Here is a 14,652-nt window from a genome sequence, read left to right as displayed (position 1 = left end):
GAAGGTGACTGAATTCCTGTGAATTCAGAAACCACTAGAGATGCTGAGTGTGATAAGCAGAAGATGAGCAATAAACAACAGCAGAATTTAATTCTTCAATTCTGACTGAAAAAAGAAAGATGGAAGAAAAATACCAAGTAATACTGGCACCTGGATAAGACATTTCAAGAGTGGAACATAATAAGCAACACAAATGCCTCTGACACTAATTGGAACTCGCAAATGAATTGGAAAGCGTTGAACACATGTTCTTTTTGGTTTTCTCATACCACCCCACCCCCAATCATTACAAGGCAGCAATGGAATCACCCAGCATGCAATGCATTTTTGGTGAATGAGCAACTGGCTAGATAATAAAATCAGAATATAGACAATTTTTTAAAGTCAAATGCTTTTGGAAAGTGACCTGAGGGTGTATTTCATGATTCCACTCACATACTTTAGACTTTCCTTGCTCCTCACTTGACTGTGATGCGATGGCATCACATGGCATAAGTGTGTCACAGGCTGCTGACATGGAGTCAGACTGCAGAGCTGGGAATCGGGGTTCATGAGACAAAGCTCATTTCGTATGTCTGCCATTCTGCATGTCAGAACAATTAGAGATGAAATGGAAAGAAATTTGAGACAAAAAAAAAAAAAGTAAAATTTGAGGGTACAAATACTGAAGACCAAATTTTATTGTTTGTATTTATTCATTTTATTCCCTCTTCTGATCTTTCTCCCTTGACTCTTCTGTTTCTGGTGTACACATGCACACATACATACAAAATCCTGTATTTCTTTTCTTCCTCTATTAAAATAGTAATACCTCTCCGGCTTATATGGGAGGAACATGAAACAGATAAAGTAACAAAGTCACATTTTGTTGCAGGAGGACTACAGCTGGTGATATTTAGTAGTAGGAAACCAGAAATAAGTAGAGGGAGAAGGGATCCCAGTAATAAGGGAAATTCTTCCAGGTCATACTCAGCCAAGAACATATTTTTTTTCTTCTTCTTAAATCCAGGATGGTCTGTAAAACCACTCTCATTGAAGCTGCAGAAAATGCTTTGACTAGAACATTTGGTGGAGGGAAGGAACAGGCATTTACAAGGATTTCCAATGAACTGGTTAACAGAATATATACACTGGAGCAGCCCTGCATGTCTAACTGTGCATTTACGTGGATTCATAAAATTGGAAACAGGAAAATAAATAACTAGGGGGAATCATAAAACAGCTAATTATGTTTGTGAAGCCAAGTGGAAAGTCTGAACTTTAAATAACTGAAGACTGAGAACGCAAAAGCTCTGTAACTATACCTGCACTCTGTTATAAGAAGTGACCAGCTTGACGGTGAACTACTGTGGAACAGAGTTTGATGTAGAAACAGAGGAGGCCCAAGAAGAAAAATGAAAACATGAGCATCTCTAGACTAAGGGAAAACAGTCCCTAACAAGAAGAGTCTGGTAGTCAGAACCAGAAATACGGCTTGCACTCTTGAACTTGTTTAGTTGACCCATTCAGACATTGGCATCCCTGTTATCTGTGGAGGAGTTACTTTCAGCCCCATGAAACCCAAACCCTGCCCTTAGCTTCTCAAAGAACACCTGCCTGAGCTAGTTGCAAGTCCCCTGCAAAGTGGTGGGAATCTCATATTCTGGAGCTCCAATTAATTTGGTCAGGTATGTGTTTCTTTTTGTAACATTGCCTGAGCAAAGTCGTTATTTTTTACATACATTTCTCCCAATTAGATCATGATCTTTTGCAGGGGTTTGGGTGTGGGGTGGGGACGGGGAGAATTACCATATATCCCCAGTGCACATAGTAGATCCTCAAAAATGTTTACGGACTGAATACACCAACCTGCTACTCAAAGCAAAAGTGGCATCAGAATAAATTGTTGACAGCCATGTATTCTTTCAGTATATACTTATTGAGTGCCCAACTATTGTGTTAACTAAGGATAAAAAACAAACAAATAAACAAACAAACAAACAAGGCAACCCAGGCCCTCAAGGAGGCTCACATCTCAAGGGAGAGACAGGAACTGTGATGGAGTAGTAGATGGATGGACAGAAGAGGGCAGGCTCAAGAGACAGGGAGGAGATCAAACCCATAGGACCTGGTGCCTGTTTCTCACTTAGATGCAATGAATGGATGATAAGAAAATGAGGAGAAAAGCACTGATTCAAGGGCGAGACATGACAAATATATGGTGATGGAAGGAGAACTGACTCTGGGTGGTGAACACACAATGGGATTGATAGATGATGTAATACAGAATTGTACACGGGAAATCTATGTAATTTTACTTACAATTGTCACCCCAATAAATAAATAAAAATAAAATAAGGGAGAGACATGAGAATATCTAGTGAAGGGGAAAAGCCATTTGAGAGAGAGGAGATAGCTGATGCAATGAAAACCTAAAGACCGCCCCCGCCCCCTCACCCCGCCAAAGGGACCTAAGTACAAGACAGGGTAAATAATAAGCTAAGTACCTCCAATAACAGTGAGTTCTCTGCCCTTAAACCAGCCTGGTTGATTTTTAGCAACTCTGAGAACTTGAATGTCTACTTTGATATACCTTCTGCCCACTGTGAACTTTCATAGTTCCATCTATGAAAGGCACACCAAGTAGATAGGGTTCCTCTTCTATGTGACAGCCCTACAAATGCATGTCCTTTTTTCCTTTTAACTGAGGTTCACATAATATGATCTCCAGACTTTTCACCATTTTTTTCATTCTCATCCTTTTATATTGACTGATTGGAAAATGGAAACTCTAAAGAGAGCATAAAAGACAAGAGATCTGAAAAGTATGGTTGGCGGGGCTTGGGGAAGGGAAACGGAAGAAGGAAAATTAATTACTTCCATGTTAATCGTGGGGTTAAGCCCTCGAATGGGGATCAGAAGTTATTTCTGTGATGCTTTGTTCTCTTCCCATTACCTTTCTTACAGCTTTCTCTTTTATGAGGTCAGTCATCTTGCCCTTACAATACATTAATTTTGTTTTGCTTTTCCTGTTCTTCTGTACTAAAACACTTATTAGAATAATGTGTAATGGGCATTGGGAGAAGTGTTTCGTAGCCTCTTAGAAATAAAATACTTAAATATGAAGCCACAGGTAGTGATGGAATGACTCTATTTTGGGACATCTTAAGTTGTCCAAACATCCAAACATGTCAAATACTGCAGTTATTTGTACACATCAAAGGTAAAGGAGGGGAGCAGTATTAACTCAATTTTTGTTTACATAAATAATTAGTATAATAGTTTATAAAATATGGAAAAAACTGCTCATGCACAGAAGAAACTATTTCTTCTAGACATTAGAATCTATTTGGAAATTATCTCTTCCTGCTGGCCTTTCATCTGACTTCCAATATTTCAAATCATATATCTCTCAAATGCTATATTCATTTTTCTTAGCTTAGATAGCTTCAGATGAATTTCAGTTTACCCCTTTTCTCTGTAAAATCATTCACCTTATAATTCAACCTTGTGCTCATCTCCTGACAATTTCTAGTCACATTTTATAAATGGGGACCCAAAATTTCAGAATCAAAAGTTATAATGCCAAACCAACATCATCTTTCCCTTCTTGAGATCTTGTTCTACGTGTATAGACCTTGAGAAAGAGCTTTTAAAAAAAAAGACTATCCATTATCAATATTTTAGGATCTTTATATCTCTTTGGCATTGCCAAGCATCACAACTCATGCCTTCTATTTTAAAGTAAAACCTAGTATAAACTGGATGAATCCCCAAAATAGACTTTCCATTTTCTGCAGACGCTGTAGCCTCCAACAGTCTAGCTTATCACCGGGCAATATATTCAAATCTCCCAGTGATTATGTTATCAAATCTGTTTAAAATTCCATCCCCTGAGTTTGTGTATAGCAAAGATGGGGCCGGCTGTTTGTTTAATAAAACAATTCCCCTAAAGTGCACACAATGTATTTTGAGAATATAGTGGGACGCTGAACTTGTTTCAACAAGTAGATATTACTCCCACACCTAGCCTGCCACACTTTGAACATGCTATCCTTCTCGAGTTTCATTTCTATATTATAAAATAACACCTCAATTCATATGTAGCACTTTGCATCTAGTGCGTCCTTGTAATTTCTAGTTGGCTTGTGGCTCATTTTATTGCACACTTTCTTCTCCATGCTACTAGACAAGCTTTATTTTTATGGCATTAAAAAAAAAAAGAAGAAGCTAACCAGGGCTATTGTTAAACATTATATAAGGAAATGGTTTCCTTGACAACCATAACCACAAGTTAGTTGTTTGAACCTCTTCCTTATTGCATGGTTTGTTTAGTTGATAAAATAGTTGAAAATATTTTGATGCAGTCAGGTACTCAATACCTGAATTTATAGAACCAGCTGGAAGCAGAGCAGGTGATACACTATCCAAACAGTTGTAAAGTGTTAAACACTAATCATTTTTAAGTATTAGAGTTACAGCCTCGTGACAAAGTCTCTTAAGGACAAATGCTGAAGGCTTGATATTTCAGATCCAAAATAAACGACTACCCCAAGGACACAATAAAAAAAAAAATTAGCTAGAAATGCCAAAGAAGTAAAAAATATTGCTTAACAAGAAACGTGGCATTTAAATTTTATTATTTTATAAATGGGTGCCAAATGCTAATTCTCTAATAGAAAAGAGGTGAGCTTCAAGGTTATCAACAGAAAACCAGAAATTTGATCAAAAGTACTCCTAAAAGAATGTCTCTTGAAAAAATTAGACACAAAATATGAATAGCAATAAAAACAGTTACTGAAAAATTGCAATGGTAAAGGCAATATCTCATAACTCGTAAGATTCAAAGGATCTCCATCTCTGGGAACCCCTCAAATACAAATTATTTTCCCAAATATTGGCTTTTCACCAATAACATGGAAATATACAGCTTGTGTGGATTATAAAAACATTAGAAAGATCAACAGGAGATTGTGTACATCCCAAGATAAAATTACTAACGAGCATGTAACTCCCATACTGTCTAATTCTCCTTTTGAAATCTGTCAGAGACAGGATATAATAAAAAATGCAGTTTACTAGCCCCTCTGCCAACCATTATTAATTTGGGGTTGTCTTCAGACTGGCTGGAATCAAAGTAATTGGACTAAGATAAATTATACAAACAACTGTGTTTGTGTTCATGCATGTTTATTAAGATACAATTGTGCAAAACTATGGGCCTGGAAATTTAATCATGAAAAGAGGGGGAACCTCTGAGGTATTGTAGGTCTGGGTCACCAGATAGTTTGAGCAGCAGGTGGAAAAGCTCTGTGAGAGTCTGTGAATTTAGATATGAATTAAGGATGAGGGTGGGGAGGGGAGAGTGGGGTGAGGGAGTGGGGAGGCAGGATGTTAGGACAAAATGATGAAAGGAGGGGGAAGGAGACGAGGGGTGGGGGGAAAGAGGGAAGAAAAAGTGAGAGATCTGCAGAAAACACGGCCAAGCTGGTCAGTGCTGGGAAATTCAGCAGTGCTCTGAGAACAAACGTAAAAGAATACATTAAGGACAGACCTCAGGTACCATTCTGAGGTGATTTTGAGGCCAACAGTGTCAAAAGGAGCCAAAGAGATGTATCTGAGGCATAGCCATAAAAGGACCTCAGTTCTCCACGGACCCAGAGAACTCAAAAAGACCTTCGCTTTTTCTTTTTTTTTTTTTTTTGCCTACTTAAATTCTTACCATACTGTTCTACGGGTACAGAATGTTGGGGATGTTCCATTCAGCTGTGTCTGGAAATTGAACCAGAATGGCAAGCAAAGCATTGGCATTCCGCAATCAGTCCCTGGCCCACGCCCAGTGAAAGGCCGCTCCTCATCCACGTGGCCTCCATGGTCCAATTCTCAGCGTTTGCCTGAGGGATTCTAGCCCGTGGGTATTAGGCATAATCAGCCACAGAGCAGCGAGCATTCCAGGAAGTCCTTGTCAGGCAGAATCTCATCAAACTCATTGTTTTCAATACCTCAAATGCTTGCTTAGGACACCTCACTATGGAGAACTGCCTGAAGGACAGAACACCCTGAGATTCTGGGCATACTCTAAAATCTACCCTTGATTCAATCCAAGCCAGTAGACATCTTCATATCCAGACGGTCTCATTTCGTTCTTCCTACCGTTTGATGACTTTTATTTATTTTGGTTTTGAAAGGTATGCATCTCTATTTCACTTTGTTCTGTAAAAACAATGTAAGATAGGAGTTTTTGTTGAATGGAGCTATGGAGTGACACCATTCACCTTGATTTGAGGAACATTGTGAGAAGCACGTCTATGAAATGTCTATCAAGATGCTACTGAGAATGTTATTTGTTATATTTCGAAGGATCTGCCTTAAGAAGATTCACTGGAATTTGTGGGGGAGCCACTTCTCATTACCCACCTGGAAAGGGCATAGCTTGTTCTACTTTCATTTGGCTCTGCACAAAGCCACAGCCGCACTCTAACACTCCAACGTGGCCGTTAACTTCAGCCTCTCTACTTAACTTGGCTCTGGGCCTTTCTTTGACCCACTACGTATTTTTGCTCACTGTCCCCAAAGTTCTACACTTTGCATATATATATATATATCTGGCCCAGGCCACCAGGAGAACCTACCCTCCCCTGCGTTAAAGTGAACTACTTATCCTGGCTTTGAAACTAAAAATCTTACATCCCTGTAAAACCCCTCAGACCCAGGCAAATGGACAGTTGGTCACTCTACTTCGAGCTCACACTGATCACATAGCAAACTGATGGCAGAACTTGAATCTTACTTACTTTATTCCTTATCTAGTATACAACTTTTTAAAAGGCAGCATTGCGAGCAAGTATCATGGAGCTGAGTTACCTACATGCATGAGTAATTTGGCGATATTCACAGCAAAAATCGAAGTCCCATTTTCTTCCCTGGCACCCTGCATGTTTCAGAAATGCTCTGCTGCCTTTTACTTGTCTACTCAAGTAATATAACTTTTTTTTTAAATTGACCCAAAGAAAATGAGGTTAAGAAAGTATATTTGGTATCCAGAAGTAAACAATGAATTCTAAACCCCAATAGATACGATTTTCAGATGGTTAATTTTATCACATCTACATCTATCTCCTCCCCCTTTTGTATAAATAACAAGAACCTGCCTATCAATCTCTCTCAGAAGACAAAGGGAAAAACTATACTCCGTGCCCTGGGAGGCCTAACTACAAATCAGCAGGTGACCAAATTTCTAAAACATCACTTCCATAACCCCTGGTAAACAGGAAAGAGACTCAGGAAGCACGAACGGTAAGTACACGCAACAGCATTCACACAACACAAATTAGTCACTGATTATTTACGCATTTCTCAAATCATGCAAACTCAGAAAACATATGTACATGAAGACCCCTGTTTGCATTCTGATCTCAGTGGTTAGTTTTTAAGCAACCAGCAGGGCAACCTATCCACCTATGTTCATTATGATCTTTTCTAGTGAAGAACATTTCCTTATGCTGTTTAAACAAAAATAAATCAATGCATAGGCATTTCAAAGCTCTTAAGTCCCTTAAGTTTCTGTACTTGTTTGAGATCCTGGAGAAAAGAAATACACAGTGTACATTGGACTTGAGAGTCAGATTAACTGAATGCAATATGCATAGGGTTGTACATCTCATTCTGGAGGTAATATAATCATTCTGTCATGTATGATGGATGTTTGGATTGATTTTAGGATTTTGAAAGTCTCAAGCTAAGCTTCTTGTTTATGCCTCTAAATCTCCATGGCCTTGAAAAAAAATGATCTCTTATATCTTCACTATAAGACTTGGGTATGACACTCTTTGGCAGGAAAATGTCCTCAGAGCTGGATATAGTTGACAATTGATTATGTGTCCACGTTATAAGAGACTATAAGAGACCAACACTGATTCTGCTTTAAAATAACAATAGGAAAAATAAGTTTCCGGTGAGAAAGCCCCCGAGATGGGAATGTCAATTTATTGCAGACATTGGTGATAAAAGAGGCAAACAAGTCCCTTTTCTTAAAGACAAGGTAAATCTGTTGGCAATGAAAACTAATACTATGCCTATTTAAAAGGAAGCATGCATTTTTAAAACTAGACTTTACTTTTGCGGTAGTTTTATGCTTCTTTAAAAAAAAAATAGTCCCCATATACTTCCTGTCCCACCCCAAGCAATCTCTTGCACTATCTCACAGCAGAGCCACGCTTTGTTACCACTGGAGAACCTGCATTGACTCAGCACTGTTCTGCAAAGCCCACAGTTTACATTAGAGCTCATTCTTGGTGTTGTGCATTCTATGGATTTGGGCAAACATATAATGACGTGTATCTACCATTAGCGTATCATATGGAGTAGTTTCGCTTCCCTAAAAATCCCCTGTGCTCTGCCTGGGCAACCCTCCCAAGCCCTGGCAACCACTGATCCTTTTTCTGTTTCCACAAGGTTGCCATTTCCCAGAATGTCGTACAGTTGGGATCACACAGTATGTAGCCTTTTCAGATTGGCTTCTTTCACTAGGTAATATGCTTCCTCCATGTCTTGCTATGGCTTGATAACTCATTTCTTTAGAACCATACATTTTCTTAAATTGACATTCTTCCGGAACTTAGAACTATGGTTTCCAGGGTTAGAGGTAGAGTTAGGGTTTTACAAATCAGTAAACACAACATACTGGCATAAGAAAGCCCTGGATTTAGAGACAGCAATCATGGGTTCAAGTTCCACCTCTGCAATTTCCTAGGATGAGACCTTGCAGAAGTCACTTAACCACTGGGGTGAGTGAAGACTGAACATAAAGAGGCATCACTGTCCATAAGGAAACTTGGGTTAAGATTGTGCCCAATAGGCGCCCCCCCAAAATGGCTGGTGACTCACTGATGCAGTCAAATCTTTTATCTGGTGGAGTGGAGCTGTGAAATACACACACTGAAGAAATAGGGAGCAACTAAGTTTGAGGAGTTGTAAAAAAGATCATAAACCTGCCCTTGAATCCTAAAATAAATTCAAGTTACACAATGGAACAAAATATAGCCAATAAAATCGTCTTTTGGGGCACGGAAGATTTTATTAAGAAGGGATCACTCTCACAAGTAATTATAAGTGGGGAAAAAATAAGACATAAAAGATGCATATCCAGAATGATGCTGAATCTGTTGCCCATACACAGGATCAAAAATAAAGGCACCTGGGGAAATACATCCAATGCTTATCACTGCTTATATCTGGGTAATAATTATAATTGTACAGCTCAGGGCTTCAGCAGAAAAGAGATGAAACTCTTAAACTAAGTAGTTTGAAGAGAGTATATAAAGGGACTATTTGCAACACATATGGGTGAAGAATGGTACGGGTTCCCAGGGGAGACCCCATTCCCAGCCTAGACCAGTAGGGTTGGGGGAGGGAGTGATTTCCTGAACCTGTAGAGAGAGAACTTGTGAAGAGGGCTGCTTGACAGAGCTGTGCCCTTCAGTCAAGACATGCAGCCAGCTGGCAGCAACCCCACAGAGAGGAAGTGAGGGAAATAAATAGCCCAACCTCTCTCACGTGCGTGAAACTCAAGGGGAAGTCAGGAGGCCAGGGGGCCTTTGGGTGCAGGCCAGCCCTCCCAGGTACTCAGCAGGGTGGAGAAGGATGGATATAGAGGGACGACCAGTGTGGTTTAACTTTCCTTTTTTTTTCTTCTCTGCATTTTCTGTATTTTTTCCAAGGAGTATGTCAAACATGTATTTCATAGCTTTACTTTTTCTCCAGTGCCATTCCATGTTTGTTGTTCTTTGCAGTGGGATGGATGAAAAATAAAACAGGTGTGTGGGTCAAAACAAGATTGAAAATAGGAGGGAAAATGAGAAAATAAACTATGAAAAGACCACCATGAGGAGTGATTCGGGAATACAAAGGACATACTTGGTGGCTAAAGAAATCAGGCCTCTGAGTGTCACTATTCCAGTTCCACACCTTTCTGCACATTGAAGACTAATAGTGATAGAAATAACTGTAATTTCTAAGGGGATATTTTAAGGGACTTTACTGGGTCTGTTCTGACATACGAATCAGCCTTGAATGAAAACACCATTTCAGAGTCACCAAGGCCCGTTTCAGCTTTCTGAAACCATTTCATCTTCTCTTGTCGCTGAGCCCAATGTATCTGCTTTCAAACCCAAGATGGTAAAATTTGCAAGTACACCAAATCAAGTAGAGCTCACATCTAGCAGATCTTACAGACGTGATTAGGTTCAGTATAAGCAGATGTCAAACCAAGCAAACCATAGTCACTGGCTAATTTAATGCAGATGACATTAGGAATAAGTTTTGTGGTCTCCACTTCCTCTGAGCTCAGTTCTTTCAGGCTAACTGTTCATCAAAAGCCCCCATTCTGCATCTAGGATCTCTATGCTGATCCAGTAGAGGGCAGTGATAGATCTAGGAGCCCTGCCAGCCCTAGGCAGGCACTTCCCTGTGGAGGCACAGTCCAATATGGCAGGCGGGGTCACCTGAGTTCATTTCTCCCATCACATTCTGGTCTGTGGCTGATCCCTTCCTAACCCTGAGGCGGCTGCCAGCAGTCACGGGAACAGGAATTATGACCTTCGCCTCAAACTGCAACCCTGAAAATAAAAGCCATAGCACCTCCAGACTCAGCAACACCTAATTTATGGCTGAGTTGCCTGGCTATATATTTCGGGCCTAAGGCAGCCCCTGCATGAGGTGAGCAGGAGGCTTCCACATTAAAAGGGCAGCAGGGAAGCCCAAACATCCCAAAGCAGATGTCCAAACCTAATCAAGAAGAAATCCCAGGGAGGAGAGAATCAATGCTGCTCTTTGGCAGGCCTGTGGATCTTTAATTAAACAGACCCCTGACTTGACATTATAGTTAATGCAAGAGAGATGAGCTTAGTTATGAACAAGCAAAAGCGTGTTTTAATTGCAAAGCTTCAAATACACTGTGGAGACGATTAGCATGGACAATCAGCTGGTCGGCACCTCGAGAGATTTCAAGCCTCGAGGATTTTCTAAAATAATTGATTTAAGACAAGTTGGAAAAGCGCATTGTGCAAGTTTTGTTTTTTTCCTAGTGAAAGTTAACTTGTCTACTAAGGAAAACGACTTAGGTAATTTGCATTGCCTCATTCAGACACAATCAAGAGTTAGTCTTCCTCTGAAAGGCATATAAAAATAGAAAGCATTATAAACGTTAGAGGTGGGAGACTCTAGATAGCACTGTTTTTAATTTGTTAAGCAACGGAATGCTTTCTTTAAAAAGACAAATCTTCTATGCAACCTCAATATATCTGGAGCAGAGGAAAGAAATATTTTACTGATATAAACTTATTTTATAATTCACATTTCTATTAAATGCTATAGTCAGTCACTGAGAACAAGGTAGTTTTTCGGTTGAACCAGGATTGATTCCGTAGATGACTTCCAGACTTACATCAATTTTAGAATCTAATTTATTTTCATATTTCCTCTGCAACCACATTTGGGGGTGACAACAATAATTTCCACTGATAAATCGCTGTGAGTGGTGACAGATGCTTTTGTACCAGCTTTTCTTGCAACCTTAGGATATTCTTTCATTAACTAGAATAAAAGAACTTTAATTCTGACACTGACAACATATTAAGAAACTGTAGTCTCCAAAGAGTGAAGAGTTTGTTTGTTTTGTTTTGTTTTTCAATGATTGTGGTAAAGACAGCTAGCTGTGTCCTTAACGAAAATCAGCTCCCCTTCTTTTTGTGCCTGGATGCACAGCTCAGCTACATTTGCCAGGCTTCCCTGTAGCCACTGGTCTGAGGTCCAGCCAATGAAATGTGAGCAGAACTGATATGCACCACTCTCAGACTTGTCACCAGCAAACCTGTCACAGACAACCCTCCAACCCTTTCCCCAGCAGCCCACTAGCTGGAAAGGACTCAGGATCCAGAGAGGAGGACAGGGCCACAAGATAGAAAATTCCTAGGTTCCCAAAGGACCATTTAGAAGGCCACTTGTGCCTCAGGAATATCCTTAACACCTTTGGAATAGCAAGAAGTAAACTTTCACCATGTTAAGCGACTAAGATTTGAGCCTTTGTTACAGTAGCTAGCATTATTCACCTTCAATAATATAATGGTTAGGGGGAAATGGAAATAATATTGAATCAAATCTTTACAGAACCCCTGAAACATCGATCCAGAAGCTGCAATTTGAAAACCAGAACTTTGATCCAAATTTCTACAGAGACGCATACCTTCCTCAGTGCAGAGCAAAGAGAACGATTTCCCTTAAAGCCACCAAAAAGTCAGTAGGGTTTTAGTAACTGATGAGAACACTGGTATCAAGATAATTTCCATTTTTATGCAGCACTGTGAGAGACTTCAAGTTCTGTTCCCTCCCACCCAAAACCATTAACCCTGGCGCAGCCAGCCTCCATAAATCTCAGGGACTTACATGCTGGATAGGCAGGTGCTGGGGTGTAAGGTAGAGCAGGGCTTCTCCTTTCTCCCAATAAATCCCTGCAGCGGGTGTGGAGGTGGGGCACCTTCTCTGCCATTCCATTGCTGGTGAATTAGCCACAGTAAGAAGGGAAGCTGTGGAGAGCAGAGAGACCAGTAAAGTCAGAGTCAGAAGATCCAAATTCAAGTTACACATCTACTACTTTTTTTAAAACCGCTTTATTGAGGTATGATTGACATACAAAAAACTAAATAAATACATTTAACATATACAACTTGATGAGTTTAGAGATAAGTAAAAACTCGTGAAACCATCACCACAATCTATGCATAAACCTATCCATCACCTCTAAAAGTTTTCTCCTGCCCTCTTAGTTATTATTTTTGTGTGTATGTGATAAGACCACGTATATAATATCTATCTTTTTTGTGAATTTTAAATATACAATATGCTATTGTTAAGGTAAGTACACAACAGCATAATGACCATACTGTTAATTAATAAAGTCCTTATGCTGTATACCTAGTAGATCTCTAAGACATTCATCTTGTATAACCAAAACTTTGTACCCTTCGACTAATACCTCCCTGTTTCCTCTTCTTCCCAGCCCCTGGCAACTCCCATTTCATTCTCTGCTTCTATAAGTTTGACTCTTTTAGATTTATCATATAAGTGGTATCATGTAGTTATTTTCCCTTCTGTGATTGGCTTACTTCACTTAATATAATGTCCTCCAGGTTACCCACATTGTCACAAATAGTAGGATTTCCTTCTTTTTTAGGTTGAATAATATTCCATTGGATGTATATACTACATTTTCTTTATCCATTCATCCATCAATAGACAGATGCTTTCATGTCTTGGCTATTGAGAATAATGCTGCAATGAACACGCCACATCCACTTTTTACCAGCTATATGAACTTGGGCAAATCACTAAACCTCATCTGCAAATTTAAGAAATAAGATCATTGTGAATATTAAATAAGACCAACACATGTGAAACTTATTTAGAAAATGTAAAGGAGTATACAAACATGTAAAATATTGTACCTACTGGTGATCCTCAAGAACACAGAAGGTCTACAATCATCTTACCAAAGGGACCTTGTAACAAAATTGTAAAGCACGAAATTTGGAGAAGATAGAGGTTAGCCTTCTCTTCCTGCTGTGAATTTGTTAAATTAGTGACATAACAATTTAATGATGGTGGTTTGGTTCCCTCACATGGGCAAAAGTCCTGTCAGATTTCCTATATCTGGTGTAGCATCCCATGGCAATAGATAACCGGGTAGGGTTGCCAGATAAAATACAGGACAGCAAAGTAAATTTAAATTTCAGATAAACATCAAATAATATTTTAGTAAAAGTATGTCCCATTCAATATATATTGGGCATCCTGTGTTTTTATTTGCTAAATCTGGCAACTGCAGATTTCCAGCAGAAACTCCAGACTCCTTCTATCAATTTCTTATCTCACTTTTCAAGACGGAGGCATTCATATTCGAGAAAGCATCCATATCCCAGAAAGAAAAGATGAAGAAGAAAGCAAAGTGTGCATAAACAATGTTTCTTAATAAAGGCTCCCCAAATCTATCATACTACAATTACACTTACATCTCACGGCCCAGAATTTAGTCACATGACAATATAGTTGCAAGGGAGCATGGGAAATGTAGTCTTTATTCTAAGTAGTGGTATACTCACCAAACAGTTCTATCACAGTGAAGGTAGGAAGAACTTAATATTGCATAGTAACTATTGCCCTCTAATACATGCCTGTCATCAAGTTTCATTTTGTAAACATCAGTGTACTTCTCTAAAACAAGTTTCCCTTATCATCACACTTGATTTTTTTAAGATTAAAAATAGAATAATGTGGGTGGACTTGCTTTATTACCAGATAAACGTTTAATTCTCTCATCGGCAAGGACTACAGACAACATCAATAGTCTGTAAACAGTCAAGGTGAGGCTTGAGACAGTAAAGTCAGAGGTGAGTATGGTGGGTAACAGAGGGTTCCTTCATGGAGGATATAGGACCTAGCCTTGATGATGGGTAGGATTTGGGGAAATGCAGGGTAGTGGGAGGACATTTGTGGGAGGAGAACAGCTTAAGTAAAGGCACAGAGTTAGAAACAGTCACCAGTAGTCCAAGAAATGAGGGAAAGCTAATCTGACTACAATAAAGAATTTAGTCACATGACAATATAGTTGCAATTAAGGAG

The 14,652-nt window shown here is 39.4% G+C and overlaps 1 protein-coding gene across 3 annotated transcripts in view; it reads right to left on the bottom strand.

Annotated features, from left to right (window-relative positions):
* Positions 1-12,560, bottom strand: part of HMCN1 (hemicentin 1) — a 489,269-nt gene extending 476,709 nt beyond the window's left edge. For all 3 annotated transcript variants that reach the window (XM_074322402.2, XM_088801634.1, XM_088801635.1), the window contains exon 1: positions 12,421-12,560. The gene's annotated coding sequence lies outside the window, so the exon portion shown is untranslated. The remainder of the gene's footprint in view (positions 1-12,420) is intronic.
* Between the last annotated feature and the right edge of the window lie 2,092 nt (positions 12,561-14,652).

The sequence above is a fragment of the Rhinolophus sinicus genome, chromosome 11 (assembly GCF_057876585.1).
Source record: "Rhinolophus sinicus isolate RSI-liver-muscle chromosome 11, RSI-T2T, whole genome shotgun sequence".
Taxonomy (NCBI): domain Eukaryota; kingdom Metazoa; phylum Chordata; class Mammalia; order Chiroptera; family Rhinolophidae; genus Rhinolophus; species Rhinolophus sinicus.
The sequence above is the reverse complement of the archived record's forward strand: the minus strand, read 5'-3'. Positions and strand labels throughout refer to the sequence as shown.